This window comes from Malania oleifera, chromosome 1 (genome assembly GCF_029873635.1).
Source record: "Malania oleifera isolate guangnan ecotype guangnan chromosome 1, ASM2987363v1, whole genome shotgun sequence".
NCBI lineage: Eukaryota > Viridiplantae > Streptophyta > Magnoliopsida > Santalales > Ximeniaceae > Malania > Malania oleifera.
This window is the reverse complement of record NC_080417.1, coordinates 5,025,486-5,047,160: the sequence shown is the minus strand read 5'-3', so window position 1 is coordinate 5,047,160 and position 21,675 is coordinate 5,025,486.

Genomic DNA, 21,675 nt, shown 5'->3' with positions numbered 1-21,675 from the left:
ACTTTAGTGGGCACACTTCCCACCATATGTATCCCACATAGTTAGGAGCGGTTCTTCACAATATAGGGCTCTAGGCAAATGATTTAATTAGACATCCTTAATATTTTTATTTAATTTTTATTTTTATTTAAAATTAATTTTTTTAGGTACGTCAAATAATTTTTGCTGCACTGCATAGTCTGCATGTGTACTCCACCCACCAAACACGTAAATTCCATAAATAATGTTAACATTATTATATTAAAAAAAAAATTGTGGGCCCCAAAATTTTTAGAGCCCTATGCAGACACCTTAGTGACCTTAATGAAGAGCCGGCCTGCACATAGTTAAGTTTTTTTGCATTCAATTTATCACATTCACCTTATTATGTTGACTTTTGTACTTACTAAAATACTAAAACTTCCTCACAATTCTCTTTCACAATCACATTAAAATATCTTAAAATAGTGTTTGAAGCATGAATTCAAGTATTTAAGGGTTTGTTGGGTATCGTCACTGTTTCTTATTTTCTGTTTCTATTTATCCACAGTGAAAAAATAATTTATAAAAACAAGTTTGTTTCTGTTGTCAATTTTCTAATTTTGTTACCGGTATTCAACTGTTTACAAAAAAAAAAACTAATAACCAAATTTTATAGTTTTCAATTATTTTGATAACTTGCTGTCATAAAATTTAATATCCATAAATAATTTTTTAGATTAAATTATTCATTTTATACACTTTTAAATTAAAATCAAAATAAAATGATCATATAAGTTAAAATATAATTAAAATAAAAATCTACATAAATATTAAAAAATAATAATAAAGCCAGTTACAATATAATTTTACAATTTTTCAATTGTTATGTTCAATAAAATTTTCATTGTAAAGCAAACTTTGAAAGTGGAACAATTAAGTAAATTAAGTAAAATTATTCTGATTTTTGTATAGTTGTTTTGCTACATTTACATTGAATTCATGATGCCTAGCATCACGAAGTATGACACATATTGGTTTGTTTAACCCGGCTTTTGTGAGAGGGAATAGTCCTACTTGAACCATCCCAATATGAATTCTATCATATTTTGTCCTAAGGGACTCTAGATCTTCAACATCTAAAAGTCTCTTTTGTTGTCGTGCTTCATTTGTGACTAAGAGATTGATTTGTTGATAACTTTGATAAAATATTTTTCATTGTTTTCAATTGATCCTTTTTGCTTAATAATTTGACTTTTTGTTTTTGTCATCTTCCAAATTTTATTTGAATCTTGATTTGGTATATCTTTACCATTCCAGTTTGCAAGTCTTCTTTCAATTTTTCCCAAAGAAATTTGTAGTTCTTTTTTATCTGATCTTTTGTTTGGTAATTCATCCTGTTTATTTTTTACTTCTTTTATTAACTTTCCTATATTCATAATACTTCGAACCAACTTATCCATCTTCTTTCTCAAGTTCTCTAGTCTTTGCAAATTTTCTTTCAACTAATCGGGAACACCATCGGGACTACCCTAATGTACTCCTGGCAAAGCGGGCTGACCAACGAATTTTTACTAGCTTACCAACGCTTAGCGGAAATCAAACATACAAATTTTAAAAACTTTTAAAAGATCAATGGATTAAACTGGCTCTAATACAAGTTTTTAAATTCTCTCTTCTCCCTTTTTTTTGTTTTAGGACTTCTGTCAATGTAATACAAGTAAGCTTTCAAATAAATTCAAAGTTAAGCTTTTGTGTCTTATTAGTATGCTCAGCTTTTGTGTTTTATAAGTATGCTCTGTACTCGCAGTCTATGATTGATCTTGTACAACAGAAATTTGTTGCATCCATTTGCATCATTCAAAACCCATATTGGATACCAATAACCTTGTAGTGACCCAGAGAATTTATAATATTTAAATAATAAAAGAAAGGGAAATGAAACAGGAATAGAATGAGGTAGCTGACTTCATCGACGAACGCGCAATTTGGATAGGATAATCCTAAGAAATTTTCCAGGCCTTGTCAACGAACACAGGGGTTTCGTTGACGAGGGTTTTTTAGGATCTTGTCAATAAAGTTCCGTCTCGTCGACGAGAAGATACCGAGAAAGGATTTTTGGAAGTTTGAAATTCGTCGACAAGGGTTCAAGTTCGTCAACGAACTTTCTACAAGACTCGTTGACGAGGTGACGTGGCTCGTCGACGAATCCCGCAGTATAAATAGTTCTAAACGTGAATTTTCAACTCATTTGTGCACATAATTCACCCTCTCTCTCATCCTTCGGTTTCTCCTCCTTCTCTCTAAGATTATGGGCCGGATTTCCGTCGGCTCAACAATCTGAAACCGCCACGACGCTCCTGGGAAAGTTCTCCGCAAATCTACCAGAGCGGATCGTCAGTGGGGCTGAGGTGGAAACCATCCCAAATCCAAGGTAAGGCTTTTTACTCAGTATTTGGTTTCTTGACAGTTGTAGGAAGCGTAGTACGCGTAGAAATATTGAACTTTAATTCTGGGAGATGTGATTTTCAGGGTATTGAGTAGGGAACCCTACGGGTGCAGGACAGATTGGGACTTTTCAAGAATCAGGTAAGAGGATAAACTAAGCTATTAATTTTATGAAAAATATGTATATTGTTACAACATTTGATTTCAGGAAAAGAAATATATTTATATATGATTTATATTTTGGAAATACTACTGAAAATGATAATTTGTTAGATATATGAAAAACCTATTTCATGTGGCATTAGTAGAAATTATAATGAAAAACTGTTTTCTATGAATGTGTTAATGATATAGATTTTTATAAAAGAAAACCGGCGTGTGGGCCGAGTTTTTAATATATTTGCCGGTGTATGAGCCGAGCTATGTGTATGGTTTGCCGGCGTACGGGCCAAGCTATGTGTATGGTTTTCCGGTGTACGGGCCAAGCTATGTGTATGGTTTGCTGGCGTGCAGGCCAAGCTATGTCTATGGTTTGTCGGCGTACAGGCTTAGCTATGTGTATGATTTGCCAGCATATGGGCTGAGCTATGGATATATTTTACCGGCGTATGGATCATGCTATGTATATGATTTGCTGGCGTACGGGCCGAACTATGGATATGATTTATTGGCGTACGGGCCAAGCTATGGTAAAATGTGAAATACTGGCGTACGGGCCAATGATTTTCATGATATATGTATATATGCAAAATGATATGATTGATTTGATAATTAATGATATAAAATATCCATATATCATAGTTTTAGTATATGTTATATGATATCAGAACCTGGTTGGCTTGGTCTAAGCTAGCACTTGCGCGGTACCGCTGCTATGTGTTCATGGTCATCATGATCATGATATCTGTGTTAACGTCATTGTACGGAGTGGTGTGAGATTGGATGGTCGATGTGGTTTTTAAGAAGTGTATGAGCGCCCCTGGTGTACTGACCAGGTCTGGCAGACCCATCGGACTTACAGGCTGTACTTTTGACTTGGCAGTGGTCGGTCAACCATTGTCAGGTCCCACCTTCAGGCCACACAACCCAATCATGTGGGGGTAATACATGACATTAGACAGCTAACCTACCAAAAATGTTTTTATATTATTATTATATGAGATGAGTTATGCTACGAGAATACATTATGTTCTATCATGTTTTGATTATACATGTTTTATTAGAAATGTTATTTATACAGTTTTACTGGTTATGTTCATGTTTATATATATATATATATATATATATATATATATATATATATATATATCACAAAAATTTTAAATTTGACACACACTAGTGTTAGTTTATTTCCCTTACCGAGAGGTGTCTCACCCCAAAATTTTATAAACATTTCAGGAACCCCTAATAGAAGAGCGGGTAAAGCCCCGCTGATCTAGTACTGTTAATCTGCCTTTCCAGAAGGGTAAGTGTTTTGATAGGGTCAGATGTATTTTGTAGGATGACCCTAAGATATCTTTTGGGTTGTGTACTCTGTGTGTATAAATACAGTAGATGTTGTAACTCTGGTATTATAATGGATGGATTGTGTTTATGATATATTGATTTTATGTTTCCTGCTGCTTAGGCTTCCACATTGTGTTTCTGATGTATCCCTGGTACCCACGAGTCCAGGTGAATTATGATTTGCTAGGTTTTGTGATATTGATTTTATTATATTATGAAAAAAAATATGTGAAAATTAAGCAGGTTGTCACAAACCTGTGATGGCGTAAGGCTAACTTCCGATAGAATGAAAATATGGAGAAAATTTTTTTTTATCATACATCATGAATTTTCAATTGATTGTTGTCTGATAATCCTTTTTATAATATCAATTGTTTGAAAATATTCAAGTTGTTTATAACTTTCCTCTTTTAAAGATATCCAGTATTCCATTGTGCATGATTAAAATTCGAAAACTTCCTCACAATTCTCTTTCACAATCACATTAAAATATCTTAAAATAGTGTTTGAAGCATGAATTCTAGTATTTAAGGGTTTGTTTGGTATCGTCACTGTTTCTTATTTTCTGTTTCTATTTCTCCACAGTGAAAAAATAAATTATAAAAACGAGTTTGTTTCTGCTGTCAATTTTCTATTTTTGTTACCGGTTTTCAACTGTTTGCTAAAAAAAAAAAAAAAAAGCTAATAACCAAATTTTGTAGTTTTCAATTATTTTGATAACCTGTTGTCATAAAATGTGGTTTCCGGATTATTATAATTTGATTAATAAAAATAGAAGAGTTGAATAGATACTAACATCCAAATTAGATCGTTACAACAAAAATCGTATCAAGTATTTCTTACTTCATTATATATATATATTATTGTTTATTTGTGGTTCGTAAAACAAGTTGAAGATACTTTGATTCAGATGAATCAGAATCACTATTGACAATCAAAGCAAGCATTTTCCTTTTAAGTTTATCACTGCAATTTAAGTCTTTAATCTCTTGTTTTACCTTACAATCTTTACTATAATGCCATTTCTTTCCACATTTGAAACAAGTTATTTCTCTTTTATCTTTATATCTTGACTTACCTTTTGATAATGGTTTGGAGTAATTTTCCCTTTTTTGTCTATAATAATTTTTATGATAATTTTTATAATATCTTTTAGAGGATTTTTTATAATGGGACTTATGATGCTTATGTTTCTTTGATGGCGCTTGAATCTTTTCATACCCATACTGAGTACAAAAATCTCCTAATTCACTCTTATTCCTTTTAAACTCACTTTTCATTTGGGATTGTATTTTAAGTTCCTAACATAACTTTAATCATTCATGATTAATGACATTAATAATTTGACCATAAGTGATTATTGTATAGTTTGTTAGTAAGGTATCTTTAATTCTATCCCTTACTCTCATTGGTATCTTAACAAAAAAAACTTATTTGACATGAGATTCAAACTGGGGGAGAATGAGAATTTGAAAATTTAAATGAAAATAATGAAGAAAAAATTAGAAGTGTTTAGAAGACTATAGCCACAAGTATTATTCAAGATCAAATTGGAAATGTCAAAATAAATTTTCAATCACTACTAACAAGAAGTAGAAGTGTAGGACAACAAAGTTAAAAAACAACAGAAGATTTAGGAAGAAAAAGTATTTCAAGTGTTTATACTGAACCTAATAAGTATTATAAACTTAAAAGAACTAATTTTGAACCAGAAATTCGTCAAGGTTATTATTTTGAATAATCTAATTCACCAACAATGTCTCAAGCTTTAGATGAAGAACAGAGAGAAACCTTAAAAGAAAAATGTCAAAGGAAAAATTTATTAACCATAAGTAAAAAGTTTGAACCAAATATGGAAGTTTTAAGAGAAGATTATAAACATAAACTTAATCAAAAGGATCGAAATAAATTATTTGAGAAATATAATAAAGAAGAAAGAGAAAAAATAAGAGAAGAATGAATAGAAGAAATGCAAAAAACTCATAAAGATATTTTATTCTTCAAATATTTAAAAGATAGACAAACTGTAAATATTATTCATAATAATAAATGGAAGTTATTAGCTAATAATTATATTTCTCCAACACATCCGCCAATTGATTCTTTCAAAATTGCATATAAGGGAACAAAAGTAATTGCATCACCATTCAAAGAAGTTAAAAATATTAATAATGATTTTGATCAATTAGTTAGTCAAAATAATTACGCAAATCAAATGCTTCAATCAATTGCAAACCAATCAATGAGAATTGAAAATATTTTAGAAGGAATGTCAGAAGTTAAGATCAATAGTACTTTTGAAAAGGGAGAATCAAGTAAAGTTAAAAAAACAAGAACCTTTATTCAAACCTTTCTCAATGACTAATATTAAATTTTTCTTTGAACCTAAAGAAGATCAAATTACAAGAAAAATTGAAGAATTTCTTAAGAAAAATAATATAAATACCCTAACAAAAGAAAGAAGCTATTCATAACTTGGAAAGAAGCTTTAGAGAAGAAAGTTATTTTGAAATTAATAAAATAAACAATAATTCTTGGAAAAAATAAAAGTGTTAGAACTTATTACAAAATTTTATATAAGGGAACAAAAGTTATTGCATCACCTTTTAAAGAAGTTAAAAAATACTAATAATGAAGTTGATCAACTAGTAAGTCAAAATAAATCAAATGTTGCAATCACTTGCAAATCAAACAACAACAATAGAAAATCTTTTAGAAGAAAAATCAGAATTCAAAACTAATAGTACTTATGAAAAAGGGGAATCAAGTAAAGTTAACAAACAAGAATCTTTGAATGTTTTAAATTCATAAGTATGCTCTGCAATTGCATCCTCTTGGATGATTCTCTGCAATAGAAATTTGTTTTTATGATTTGTTCATGTTTGCTTGCTTCATGATTATTTGAAAGATAATTTGTTTGTTTGATTGCTAGCCTTTGATGTCTGTTTGTTTTCAATAAAACTTTATTATTTGAGCCATCCTGTACGAATTTGGTATAAGAGCCAAAACTATTCAAAATTTTCTTTTACTTTTTTTGAAAATTGCATCCTTTTGTTCACTTAAGCGTTGGTGAGCCAGTGAAAATCTAATGGTCAACCCGTTTTGCCAGGAGAACGTGTGAGGGTGGTCCCGGTGGTGGTGTCCCGATTAAGAGTTTTAAAGTTGCAAGATAAGAAAATTTAAGAAAATTGTGGATAGGTTGGTTCGAAGTATTAAAACTATAGGAAAGTTTTTAAAGGAAGTTGAGTTGAAACAAAAAGAATCTTCATCAAACAAGAAAACAAACAAAAAAGGAATTCAAATTTCATTAAACAAAATTGAGAAGAGATTAGCAAATTGGAATGGTAAAGATTTACTAAATCGAGATCCAAAAAAAATATGGAAAATGACCAGATCAAGAGCTCAAATAATTAAACAAAAGGGTTCATTAGAAGCGAATGAAGAATACTTAGTCAAAATTGTTAATAAGTCGGTCTCCTTAGTTATGAATGAAGTTAAACAACAAAAGAGATTACTAAGTTTAGAAGATTTAGAAGCCTTTAGATCAAAATATGATAGGATTCATATTGGGATGGTCCAAGTAGGACTATTTCCTTTAACAATAGCAGGTCTTAACAAACCAGTCTGTGTCTTACTTAGAGACGTCAGACATTATGAGTTCAATGATTCCTTGTTAGGAATGTTAGAGTCAAATATTACCGAAGGACCAATTTACTTTGAATGTTATCCGGTCACAAAGCAAATCTTCATGATGAATCAATTTACATATTATTAACATTAGATATTCAAACAAAAAATTATAATTTGGATTCAAGATCATCAAACTTAGAAATGATTTACAGAATTTATTACAAAGTAACAACTTCAACAATTTTTCCAAATGCTATAAAAGAAAGTCCAAAAGGTAAAACTCTTTTACTCCAAACTAATAATGAGAAAACATCGTTGGTATCTTAACTAAAGAAACTTCTTTGACATGAGATTCAAACTAGGGGAAAATGGGAGTTTAATAATCTTAATGAAAATACTGAAGAAAAAGTTTGAAGTGTTCAAAAGACAAATGCTACAAGCATCATTCAAGATCAAATTGGTAATGTCAAAATAAAATTTCAATATCTATTAACAAAAAGCATAAGTGTAGGTCAATCTTCAAGATCAAATATAACAGAAGATTTAGGCAGAAAAAGTATTTCAAGTGTTTATACTGAACCTAATAGGTATTATAAACTTAAAGGAATTCATTTTGAACTAGAAGTTCCTCAAGGTTATTTGTAACGACCAACTTAACTTAATAAAAAATGAAACATAATAAATAAAATAGTCAACTCGAACCGTGGGTAGCGGGGACACTTGTCATACACAGCGGAACTTAGGCAGCAGTAAATGTAAACCACATTCATCAACCATAAATTACATAATACCAGAGTCTACTATATTCCCAAAGATAGTGTGTTTATACATACTATCTCCAAAATATCAAAATAAACCTAGGATCTTACAACAAAAATCTTTTGATCCTAGATCAAAACTTACCCTTCTAGCAGGGAAGCTCAACTCACTCAGCGGCAGCCCTGACACGCCAGTCTCTCCGGGTTTCTTGAAATAATTTAAACTTGGGGTGAGACACCTCTCAGTAAGGGTAGATAAATTAAAATCAATTGTGTGGCAACATGAATATTAATGTTGTAATACATATACCGTACATTTCACATAACATAAAACATAAATCGTAATATGGTTAGATAAACATATGATTTCATATTTCCAAGTAATCATACTAATCATGTATTATCTGATATAATCTATAATACTGAAAACTACCCAAGATGAATAGCTAGCTAATGTCATATATTACCCCCCATGACGGGTTGTACAGCCCGAAGGCAGGACCCGATAATGGCTGACCGACCACTGCCGAGTCAAAAATGTCTATAAGTACGATAGGCCCGCCACACCCTGGTCCGAACTGCCAGGTGGACGTCTACACTTTACACTGAAAGCCACATCAACTATCCATCTTTCACCCCTTCGTGGGGTGGTTAGCACCAATTAGCACCAATCCGATCATAGATATATGATCTATAAGTTACGGTATCGTGCTCCTAAAATTGAACTAAACTAGCATCCTGGTTCTGATAACATATAGTACATAAACATATAATGTTTATCGTAAATCAAATAATAACATGTTCTGAATCTTATATTAGCATAATAATTACGGTCTCGCACCGAAAACATAAATAAATACGACCTTGCGCCAAAAACATGAATAAATACGGTTTCGCGCCGAACATATCATTTATTTTGAAATCATCATTTACCGTGTTTATTATGTTATTCTCGAAAATATTTGTAAACATGCTTATTTTGTAAATTTAACTTGACATGGTATAACATATATATATAAAATAATATTCACGCCACACGAATTGAATGAAATCATATATTCCGTTCTGAAATCACATTTCCTATACAATTGCAGTATTTTCCCAAACTTACATTTTCTCAATTGTACTCATATATAATCACATGCTTTCTAAAAATTATTCTACTATTAAATAATAATAATTTCAATGGAAAATAATTGTTTTAATTTATCCCCTTACTTGGCAACTAAAAAGCCTTTCTATAATACTGGTCTTACACCCGTAGGAAACCCTAAGCAGTACTCTGAAAATAAAAATTTTTAGAACTAAACTTCAGTATTTATTCGAGTACATCATTTCCTTCGACTATGGAAAAACCAAATTTTGAATAAAAAGCCTTACCTCAACTCAGGGATGGATTTCAATGGAGTTCCACCGACGATTCGCTTTAGCAGATATGCAAAGAACTTCTTCAGGAGCATTGTGGCGGCTTCAGATCCTCGAACCGGCGGAAATCTAGCCCGAAATCAAAGAGAGAAGGGTGGAGAACCGAAGGGAGGAGAGAAAGAGGCTTCTACGTCGAAAATTATGCTTAAAAATGAAGTTTGGGCTATTTAGGCATGACAAAACGGGTCATAACCCGTCGGGTTACCCGGATCCGCCCATTTAAAACGGGTTCGGGTTTTAAAAAGTTAACCCATTTAATAATTGGGCAAGTCACAGGTCAACCCGTTTATAAACGGGTTCAGTGGGTTTAGGCGGGTGACCCGTTAATTCGCTGCTTTAGTGCTTCAGCCCCCCTTCAAGCCTTTACAGTTCACACACACTTAAAAAAAAAAAAAACCCAAGGCTAAGTGAAGTTCCCGACTCCCTAACCCTAACCCGCGCCGCGCCTCTCTAGTCTCCTCGTCTGAGTCGTCTCTGACCTCTCGGCTCTTAGCTCTCACTCTCTCTGTCCCTCAAGTCTCAAGTCTCAAATTGTCAATCCTCTTTGGCTCTCCTCTCCAGTCCGGTAGTCCCGAGTCTCCTTTCCTCTCCTCTGGTGACTAGTGCGCTGCTACGTGTCGGACCTGCCAGTGCTGCAAGCTTGTAAAGGATCCACCCAGACCACTCCACACCTTGAGCAGCTCGAGTCGTCGTCTCCTCCAGGATCCACGGACCACTGCTACAAGCGTCAATCCCCCCCAGCTCCACATACCACTTATCCACACCTCCAGCGTCCAGCTGCTCCACGTTAAGATTAAGCTCTCTTAGGCCTCACAGATCAAGCTTCCTCACAATCCAAAGATGCAGAGGACCAGCCGACCAAAGGTGGAGCCGTGGAGGTAAGATTTTTTAGTATTTTTATCTATTTTTTGTCATATTTCTAAACTTTATCTAAGGAATTCAAAATGCATGCTTTAGAAATTAGAATGTTTACTTTGATATCCCTTTTCATTATATATTTTTGCATAATAGATTTCTCAATTTTTTCCATAGTTTATTTAGTGAAGTAAGTTGATGAGTGATGACTCTTATGACAGTAAGGATGCATCCAAATTGAAGGACTCTACTTTTTCATGTGTTTGGGGCTTTGTCCACAATTGATCTTCAATCCTTAGTACAACATGCCTAATTTGTGTTTGATTTAGGTGTGCAATGGATTGCTGTTGGTTGTTGGTTTCATGGATTCGTGATGAATAAATAGTAGATAAATGTTTATTGTGTTTCCCCTACAAAAAATAAAAGAATAATTAGTTGTCTTTCTCTCTCTCTCACACACACACACACATGCATACTGCTACTACTAGACTTCCCAATAATATTATCCTGATTCCATTTTCATAGCAGCTTCCTTCCATGCATATATATATATATATATTTATACAATTTGTTGTAGAAAAAAACTAACGATTTTTTAGTTAATAATTTTTATAAAATGCAGATTTGTGTTTGTTTTATAAAATTTTCATTACTTTCTTTATTTTACTATTTTCCGGAGTCTTAATAATTTTTCTTTGTTAGGGAATTAGTCTGGTGCGAAAGCCCAAGACACCCAGCGTATCAAAAAAAAAAATTTCTTTGTTAGGAAGAATACAAATTGTAAATAATGGACACCATAAACTTGGATTTTGATGATGAGTGTAATATTACTCGATCTTCAGATAAATTTGAAAAGAACCGTTCTTCTATCAATGATGGCACTAGCAAAAAGAGACAACGTAGAAAGACATCAACTGCTTTGGATGAATTCTATTTGTTACCTATAGATGTTGATGGAAAACATAAGGCAAAATGTAAAAAATGTGGGGCCGAATATGTTGCTAATACTTCAACCCATGGGACGGCAAATTTGAGACGCCACATTAATAGTTGTCCATTGCGTGATAACTATGATGTGAAGCAGATGCATATGGATTATGGAACCAAACTTTATGTGAAAAAAATTGAGCAAGATGTTTATCGTGGGAAGATGGCAATTGCCGTAATAAAACATTGCTATCCTTTTTCATGGGTTGAGCATGAAGGAAATCGAGATGTGCATAAATATCTTAATCTTGATGTTAAACCAATTGTTAGGAACATTGTTAAGGCTGATGTTTTGAAAATACATAAAAGAGAGTAGGAGAAACTTAAACTTACACTACAGAGTGTTTTTGGTAGAGTATGTTTGACTTCTGATTGTTGGTCTTCTCCTACGACTGAAGGATATTTATGTATTACAGTTCATTTTGTGGATGAAAATTGGGTTTTGCATAGTAAGATCATTAACTTTTCTCACATGCCACCCCCACATTCTGGAGTTGCTTTGTTAGAAAAAACATTTAATGTATTGAAGGAATGCGGTATTGATAGGAAAATATTTTCCATCACATTGGATAGTGCAATTGCTAATGATAGTATGCAAAATATTCTATCAAGTCAATTGTCTTTGCAAGCACCTTTAGTAAGTGGCGGTGAATATTTTCATGTAAGGTGTTGTGCTCATATTTTGAATCTTATTGTTCAAGAAGGCTTAATAGTGATTGAACGTGTTGTGTATAACATTAGAGAAAGTGTCAAGTACATTAAGGGTTCAGAAGGCAGAAAACTTAAGTTTGAAGAATGCATTAAACAAGTTGGTATACTTGTTTCAATCAGTTTACACTTGGATGTACCAACTAGGTGGAATTCAACTTTCATGATAATAGAAAGTGCACTCATATATCGACGGGCTTTAATTCATTATGCTTTACTTGATGCAAATTATTAGTATTGTCCGTCAAATGAAGAGTGAAATAGAGCTGAGGTCATTTGTAATTTCTTGAAGCCATTTTACAACATGACAAAACTCTTCTCGGGTTCGGATTATCCTACATCTAATTTGTATTTTTCAAATATATGGAAAATTCAATTGCATTTACTTGAAACAATGGAAAATCCGGACTGCATTGTTAATGGTATGACTGCAAAAATGAAAGAGAAGTTCGATAAATATTGGAAGTGTTATAGTGTCGTTTTGGCATTTGCAATTGTTCTTGATCCTCGTTACAAGCTTCAATTTGTCGAATTTTTTTTACTCAAAGATTGATTCCTCCACTTCTCGGCAAAAGCTAAATCTCCTTCGTCAGAAGTTGTACTCTCTATTCCAAGATTATGCAAACAAATCAAAATCTTCTTTGGAATCTACTGCTCCATCTACTGGGGGTACTGGGAGTACTGGTGGTAGTGACAATCTCATTAGAGATGAGCTTTCGGTCACTTCATTTATATTTTCTAATTTTTCATTTCTTATTTTATATATTATTTTTAGCTGTTATATTTATATTGTTTATTTTTTTATTCTATTATATGACTGGAATTTGAATTTTATGAAAGCCAATATTGTGCTACTATAAAAAAATCTCAATTAGATTTATATTTGGAAGTGCCTAGGCTAAATCGTGTGGACCATGCTGAAATAGATATATTACGGTATTGGAAAGATAATCGATTTCGATATCCTGATTTTTCACTTATGGCGTGTGATGTACTTACTATTCCTATCACAAACGTTGCATCAGAATCTGCATTCAGCATTGGAGCCCAGGTTCTTAACAAATATCGAAGATCACTTTTGCCGAAAAATGCAGGAGCATTGATAACAACTCGAAATTGGTTGTTTGGTTACGCAAGTATGCATTTTTCTTTTGAGTTTTCCAATATTATTTCAATACTTTCAATAATTACATTTTATTTACTTTCATATCCTTTGTCAATTGTTATTGTTTCTTATTTGTTATCTATTTATTTTGTCATTGAAGTGGCTCCAAATGAAGAAAGAGAAGAAGCTGAACAATTAGAAGTCAAATTTGAAATTCTTTTGATTAATGATTTGGGAGAAACTTCTACAAACAATCATGACTAATTAAGTTTTTTTGTTGTCTTTTGAAAATTGTAATCTTGTGAATTTTTATGGAACTCATTTAAATTTAGTTTTGTTTCTAAATATTTAACTGTTATATTTTTTAAGATTATGTTTTGATTGTGGGACTTGAATATTTGATTCATGTGTTATGCATAATGCATGAATTAAAAAAATATGAATGATGAATGAACTTATTAAATATTTTACATTTAGCTTTGTATGTAAATATTGTGGGACTCATTTAAATTTAGATTTATATATAAATATTTTATGCATGTAGTATGCATATTTAATATTTTTAGAGGTGTGCGTGTGTTTTTTTTAATTTTACATTTTTTAAAAAATGTATTCATTAAAGGGATGTATTATTTTTTACACTTTATGTTCTTTCTATTTAGAAATTAATAAATATAATGCAGTTTTTTTTTTTTTTTAAATGTCATTTTATATGAAATTTTAAAATAAATAAATTATATTTTTTTAGACGGGATGTGTGTGATTCGTTTAACATAGACCCGTTTATGACCCGACCCGTTTATGACTCAACCCGTTGATGACCCGCCCAAACCTAGCTCGCCCGCTCGTTTTGCCAGGCTTAGGGCTATTTATAGACTGGCCTTCGTCAACAGGCCACATCACCTCGTTGACGAGATCAAGAAAGCTCCCCGTCAACGAACTTTCCCTTTTGTCGACGAAATTCAGAGTTGCCCAAAAACCCCTCTTGGTATCTTCTCGTCGACGAAGCTCACCCTCGTTGACGAGACCCTATGTTATCCTCGTCGACGAATATATTCGTCGACGAGTCCTTGGTCTAAATTCCTCGGTTATTACTCCTAAAATGCAATGTCATCGACGAACGCTTCGTGTTCGTCAACGAAGTTTGTTGCCTCCTTCTATTTTTGTTTCCATTTCCCTCCCTCTTTATTATTTAAATACCATCATTTTTTGGGTCATTACATTCTCCCCTCCTTATAAAATTTTGTCCTCAAAATTTAGTATTCATATAATTCATCATCCCTTATTAGGCAAAATGGTCTACTTATTTTATTACTACTGTAACGACCTCAATTTCTTAATATGAAATGTAACAAATTAAATGAAAAAGTCGACTCGAACCCGTGGGTAACGGGGACACCTGTCAATCATAGCGGAAATCTAAGCAGCAGTAAACATAAAATTTCAAACATCCAACCATGAAACATAATACCAGAGTTTAATATATCATCAAATTACTGTTCCTACATACAACCTCCAAAAAGTCGAAATAACACTAGGATCATATAACAAAAATCTCCCGATCCTAGTTCAACGCTTACCCTTCTAGTAGGGAAGCTCCAATCACTCAACGGCCGCCCTGACCCGCCGGACTCTCTGGGTTTCCTGAAAATCATTTAATGTTCGGGGGTGAGACACTTATCAGTAAGGTAAAATAAACTCAATACAGCTGTGTGGCAACATGAATATTTAATGTAATTATCATATACAGTACATTTCATATATCTGAAAACATTCATCATGTCATACTGAATAATCATACATTTTCATATTTGCTAATAACTCGTATCGTACATAAAACATCTGTTATAATTGTAGTATTGAAAACATACTCAAGATGAATAGCTAGCTGGTATCATGTATTACCCCCCATGATGGGTTGTGCAGCCCGAAGGCGAGACTCAACAATGGCTGGCCGACCACTGTCAAGTCAAAAATGTCTGTAAGTACGATGGGCCCGCCACACCTTGGTCCGGACTGCCAGGTTGACGTCCACACTCTACTGAAAGCCACATCGACTATCCATCTCCCACCCCCTCATGGGGTGGTTAGCACTAATCTGATCATATACATCTGATCTATAAGCTACGGTACCGAGCCCCTGAACTGAACTAAACTAACATCCGGGTTCTGATAACATATAATACGTGATCATATAATACATCATTACGGCCTCGTGCCGAACTTAACATAAATACGGCCTCGTTCCGAACATATCATTAATTACGGCCTCGTGCCGAACATATCGTAATTACGGCCTCGTGCTGAAATCATTTCAGGTGTATACATTCTGAAAATAAATCAATTATCATGTATTCGTCAAAATCATCATAACATAACATATCTTTTCATAATACCTGAAAACATACTTTGCTCATAAAATCTTTCATATCATAATACGTTTCATGTAAAATAATATTCATGCCACACATGCGCTGTATAAAATTATACTTCTTATTCTAAAATAGTAATTTTCTGGCATCTCAAACATACATATACATTTCAACATAATAGCAGTATTTCCCAAAAGCACATTTCATCCGTAATATACAAATATAACATATGCTTTTCTGAAAAATAAATTTACTCATAATTAATAATAATTTGCATGGTAAGTAACTGCTTTAGTTTATTCTCTTACCTAGCTACTGAGAAAAGCCCCTATAATATCCTGGTCTACCCCCTGTAGGATTTCCTGATCAATACCCTGAAACTGAAAACTCTCAGTATTAAACTTCAGTATTTCTACGTGTACATCATCTCTTATAACTACCACAAGACCAAATTTGGCTTAAAAAGTCTTACCTTAACTCAGGGATGATTTCCAACTTACTTTCACCAACGATCCGCTCAAGCATATTTGGAGAGAACTTCCTCAAGAGCGTCGTGGTGACTTCAGATTGTCGATCCGACGTAAATATGGCCCAAAATCGATGAGAGAGAGAGAGAGAGGGCCAAAGGGGAGAGAGAGAGAATAGAGTTTACTTAGTTATGTAGTTAAAAATATGGATTTTCCTATTCATAGAACTGGATTCGTCAACGAGCCATTTCATTCTTCGACGAATCCTTCATTAATTTCGTTGACGAAATTCAGTTGGCTCAAAACGCCTCTCGGTATTTCTTCGTCGACGAAATTCAGTTTTCATCGACGAATTCTCTTAAACCCTTGTCGACGAATCCCATGTATTCATTGACGAAGCCCTGATGATCCCCCCCTCGGTTATTCCTTCCAAAGTACGATGTCGTCGACGAAGTTGACTTCTTCCTTCTATTACTCTTTCCCATTTCCCTTTCTCTTTATTATTTAAACTCCATTTTAATTCGGGTTGTCACAACTACCCTCACTTATGGCGGAGGAATATCGTGGTTACATTTCAAGTCCTGGGATATTACATATACCAACTGGGAGATTACATATACCAAAAGAAAATTTCCCCCAAAACTAAAATACCACTTACTAACTAAAGCATTACATGTACCTGCAAAAGAAACATTACATATTTACTCACATTTCTTAATCACGTATGGACTTCTTGGAATAATTGAGGGTATTTCTGTCTGATCTGTTCCTTGAGCTCCCAAGAAGCCTCTTCTACTGCATGATTCCTTCATAGAACCTTTACTAGAAGAATCTTCTTACTACGTAGTTCCTGTTCCTTTCTGTCTAGAATTTGCACTAGTACCTCCTCATAGACTAGCGAATCACAGAGCTCCAACTCACCATAACTGATAATATGAGAAGGATCTGGGACGTATTTCCTTAACATGGATACGTGGAATATGTCGTGCATCTTGGATAGTGTAGGTGGCAAAGTTAGCCTACAGGCCACCGGCCCCACTTTCTCTAAAATCTCAAATGGACTGATAAACCTAGGGTTAAGTTTACCCTTCTTACCAAACCTCATAACCCCTTTTAACAGAGCTATCTTCAAAATACATGATCACCCGCATCGAACTCCAAATTCCTACGACAATTGTCGGTATAACTCTTTTGTCGTCTCTGAGCTGCACTGATTCTATCCCTGATGAGCTGAACTTTATCGTACTCCTGTTGTACCAGCTTTGGCCCCACAACTCACCACTCACCCATCTCATCCTAATACAAAGGAGATCGACATCTCCTACTGTACAGTGCCTCAAACGGTGTCATGCCAATGCTGGCCTGAAAACTGTTATTATACGCGAATTCCACTAGCGGCATGAATTGAGTCTAACTACCCCCAAAATCTAATACACACGCTCAGAGCATATCTTCTAGTATTTGTATCGTCCTCTCAGTCTGCCCGTCTGACTGAGGATGGAATGTCGTGGTATGTAATACCTGAGACCCCAGAGCTTCCTGCAAGCTTCTCCATAACTGTGACGTAAAACACGGGTCTCGATCTAACACAATAGATACGGGCACTCCATAAGAACGAACTATCTTCTGAATGTAAATCTACACTAAACGGTTGAGGGAATAGTTGATCTTGATAGGGAGAAAATGGGCGATTTTAGTTAACCGGTCTACTATCACCCAAATCGCATTTTGGCCATGCAATATCGACGGCAACCCTGAAATGAAGTCCATGGATATATGAAACCACTTCCACTCTGGGATAAATAACACCTGCAACTGACTCGGTGGCCTCTGGTGCTCAGCTTTTACCTGCTAGCACGTCAAGCACTGGGCTACATACTCTGCAATCTCTTTCTTCATACCACTCCACCAATAAAACTTTCGTAGATCCCTGTACATTTTTGTACTGCCGGGATGAACCATATACAAAGATCTGTGAGCCTCCTCCAAAATAGTCTTCCTAATTTCAGTATCGGTAGGAATGCATAATCTGGAACGGAACTGCAAAGTTTCATTGTCTGCAATACTGAATTCCTCCCCCTGACCACTCTGCACTTTGTCCATCACCTCTACTAATTTTGGGTCCTCTTTCTAGGCAGCTTTTATTCTTTCCTGCAAAGTAGGTTGTACCACTAGGTTGGCGATACATACTTGAGGATTACTCCTGATCAATTCAATGTTGAGTCTCTCTAGATCCATCATGATCGGACGCTGGATCTCTATAGCCATCAATGCTGATTCCCCATACTTTTAGCTCAGTGCATCAACTACCACGTTTGCTTTCCCTGGGTGGTAGCTGATAGTACAGTTAAAATCTTTAATTAACTCCAACCACCTTCTCTATCTCATATTCAATTCCTTCTGGGTGAATAAATACTTTAAGATCTTGTGGTCGGAGAAAATCTCACACTGCTTGCCGTACAGGTAATACCTCCAAATTTTCAATGCGTGTATCACTGCAACCAATTCAAGATCATGGGTAGGGTTGTAACGACCTGCTTAATTTCCATGTTTTTTTTTCATTAACATTTAACATTCTTTGATACCATACGGAGTTAAACCCGATCATTAACCTAAGCAACGAGAAGTAGAAATCAAATAAACATAACCATATGTAAATATATATACAAAACCAATACTAGAGTACTAACATGTTTCCCCAAAATATACACATATATCTACTTTCCAAAAATACCCTCAACTATACTGGGATATACAAAAATCCTCAAATATACTGGGATGAGCCAACGCTCAGTAAGACGAAATATGCTATTATTAGTATGTGGCAATTGAGCTACAATATTATGAAAATCTGTTTTCATATAATCATGTATAACTGAATATGTAAATACAATACAAGTGATAAAATCCACCACCCCTTTCCATGTTGCTTAATATAACAATATTGAAGATTACTATTCAAAATACTTCTAGTATAAGTAAGTATGTTCCCTGTTTTTGTAAATCTGTACATACGTAATAGTAATTGAAAACTTTCCCTATGGATAACTATGTGTCATGATTTAACCCCTCATTACAAGGTTGTGCGGCCCGTAGGCGGGATTTACCCTGGTTGGCCAACCAGGAATAAATCACTATACTCCATCGGTCTGATCTACCCACCTCAACCTATATTTGATGGGGAGTCTATCCACGTCAAGGGCCTAGGTGATCGACCTACTACCACCTATTATATAAATAGGTGGTTGCACTCATAACATAACATAATATCTGTAGCAATGGTACCGTGCTCTGTAACTGCATAGTCCAACAGGGTCTGATTTTATATAATATATCTCTATATACCACTATCTAATTTACCATGATTCTGAAATAACTGTAATAACCATGATGCTGCATAAACTGTAACTGTAATTCATACGTCATAATACTAAGAACTGTATAATCATAACACTATTAACTGCATAATCATAGTACTGTAATTCGTATAATCATGGTACTGAGATTCGTGTAATCATGGTACTGAAATCCGTAAAATCATGATACTGAAATTCGTAAAACATATCTCTATACTACATTCATATACTCAAGCCACACCATACTTTAATATATAATTTTCATAATTTAATAAACTGCATAATATTTTAAAATTTCCTAGCATAGCATATTTCCCTTACCTGACTACTAGAAAGCCCCTATGGTATACTTGCCTAACACCCGCAGGGCCTCCTATATAACACCTTGAAAACAACATTTTCCAGAATAGAATATCAGTATTTCTTCGCCTACATCATTTCGTATAAAGGTCATAAGGCCAAAAATGGGCTAAAAGACCTTACCCTGAATTTGAGATGAAATCCAACTTCGTTCCACCAACGATCCACTCCGACAGACTTGCAGAAAACTTCGTCAGGAGCATCGTGGTGGCTTCAGATCGTCGATCCAGTGACTAACTGGCCAGAATCGAAGAGAGAAGTGAGGGAGACCGTAGGAGAGAGAGAAGCCTGAAATTTGAATAAAAATCTAAGTTTGCACTATTTATAGGGTCAGATTCGTCGACGAGACACGTTACCTCGTCAACGAGTCCTTCAGTAAATTCGTCGACGAAATTCAGAGTAGCCCATATCCAGTGCTCAGTATTTTCTCGTCGACGAAATCTTGCCTTCGTCAACAAATTTCCTTATGCACTCGTCGACGAACCCCTGTATTTGTCGATGAGTCCTGGCAATTCCTTAAAATTATTATTATTATTATTAACTCCAAAATGCGATGTTGTCGACGAAGTCTACTACCTCCTTATGTTCCTATTTCCATTTTCCTCCCTCTTTATTATTAAAATAATATTATTCTTCAGGTCACTACAAGGGTAGTTCGTTTCATACTCTTTCAACTGTTTGGATGCATACGCCACCACCCTGCCATGCTGCATCAATACACAACCAAGTCCTTTCAAGGACACATCATTGTATATAGTATAACCCTCACGCCTGGACGGGATGATCAGTATTGATGTTGTGACTAGCCTCTGCTTCAATTCCTAAAAACTTTGCTCATAGCTGTCGTCCTATTCAAATCGAGTATTCTTTCTAGTTAGTCGTGTCAGAGGCCCTGAAAAAGTTGAGAATCCCTCAAAGAAACGACGGTAATAACTAGCTAACCCCAAGAAACTCCTAATCTCCTGTACGTTCCTCGTCCTCGTTTTGAGATAACATGCCCTAAAAACACAACTTTCTCGAGCTAGAAGTCACATTTATTAAACTTTGCATACAACTTCTTCTCCCTGAGCATCTACAAAACCTGCCTCAAATGTATCTCATGCTCCTCATAGCTCCTCGAATAGACCGGTACATCATCAATAAAAACAACAACAAACTGGTCTAAAAATGGATGAAAAATCCTATTCATCAAATCCATAAATATCACAGGAGCATTCGTCATACCAAATGACATAACAAGGAACTCCTAATGCCCATACCTAGTCCTGAAAGCCGTCTTCAATACAACTTCTACTCTTACCTTTATTTGATGGTAGCCTGACCTGAGGTCGATCTTAGAATATACCTATGTACCCTAGAGCTGGTCAAACAAGTCATCTATATGGGGTAGATGATACTTGTTCTTGATTGTCACTTTATTAATCTCCATGTAGTCTATAGACATCCTCATAGACCCGTCCTTCTTTTTCACGAATAGCACTGGAGCTCCCCACGTAGATACACTAGGTTGTATGAAGTCCTTATCAAGCAAATCCTGCAACTGATCTTTCAGTTCTGCCAACTCTGCAGGCACCATTCGGTACGGCGCTGTACCTGGAAGTAGATCAATGGGAAAATCTACCTCACGATCAGGTGGCAAACCCGACAATTCATCTAGAAACACATTAATAAACTCCTTTACTACTGGCGTACTGGTGAGCTTCACTTTATTCCCTGTTGTTTCCTTCACGAAGGCCATGA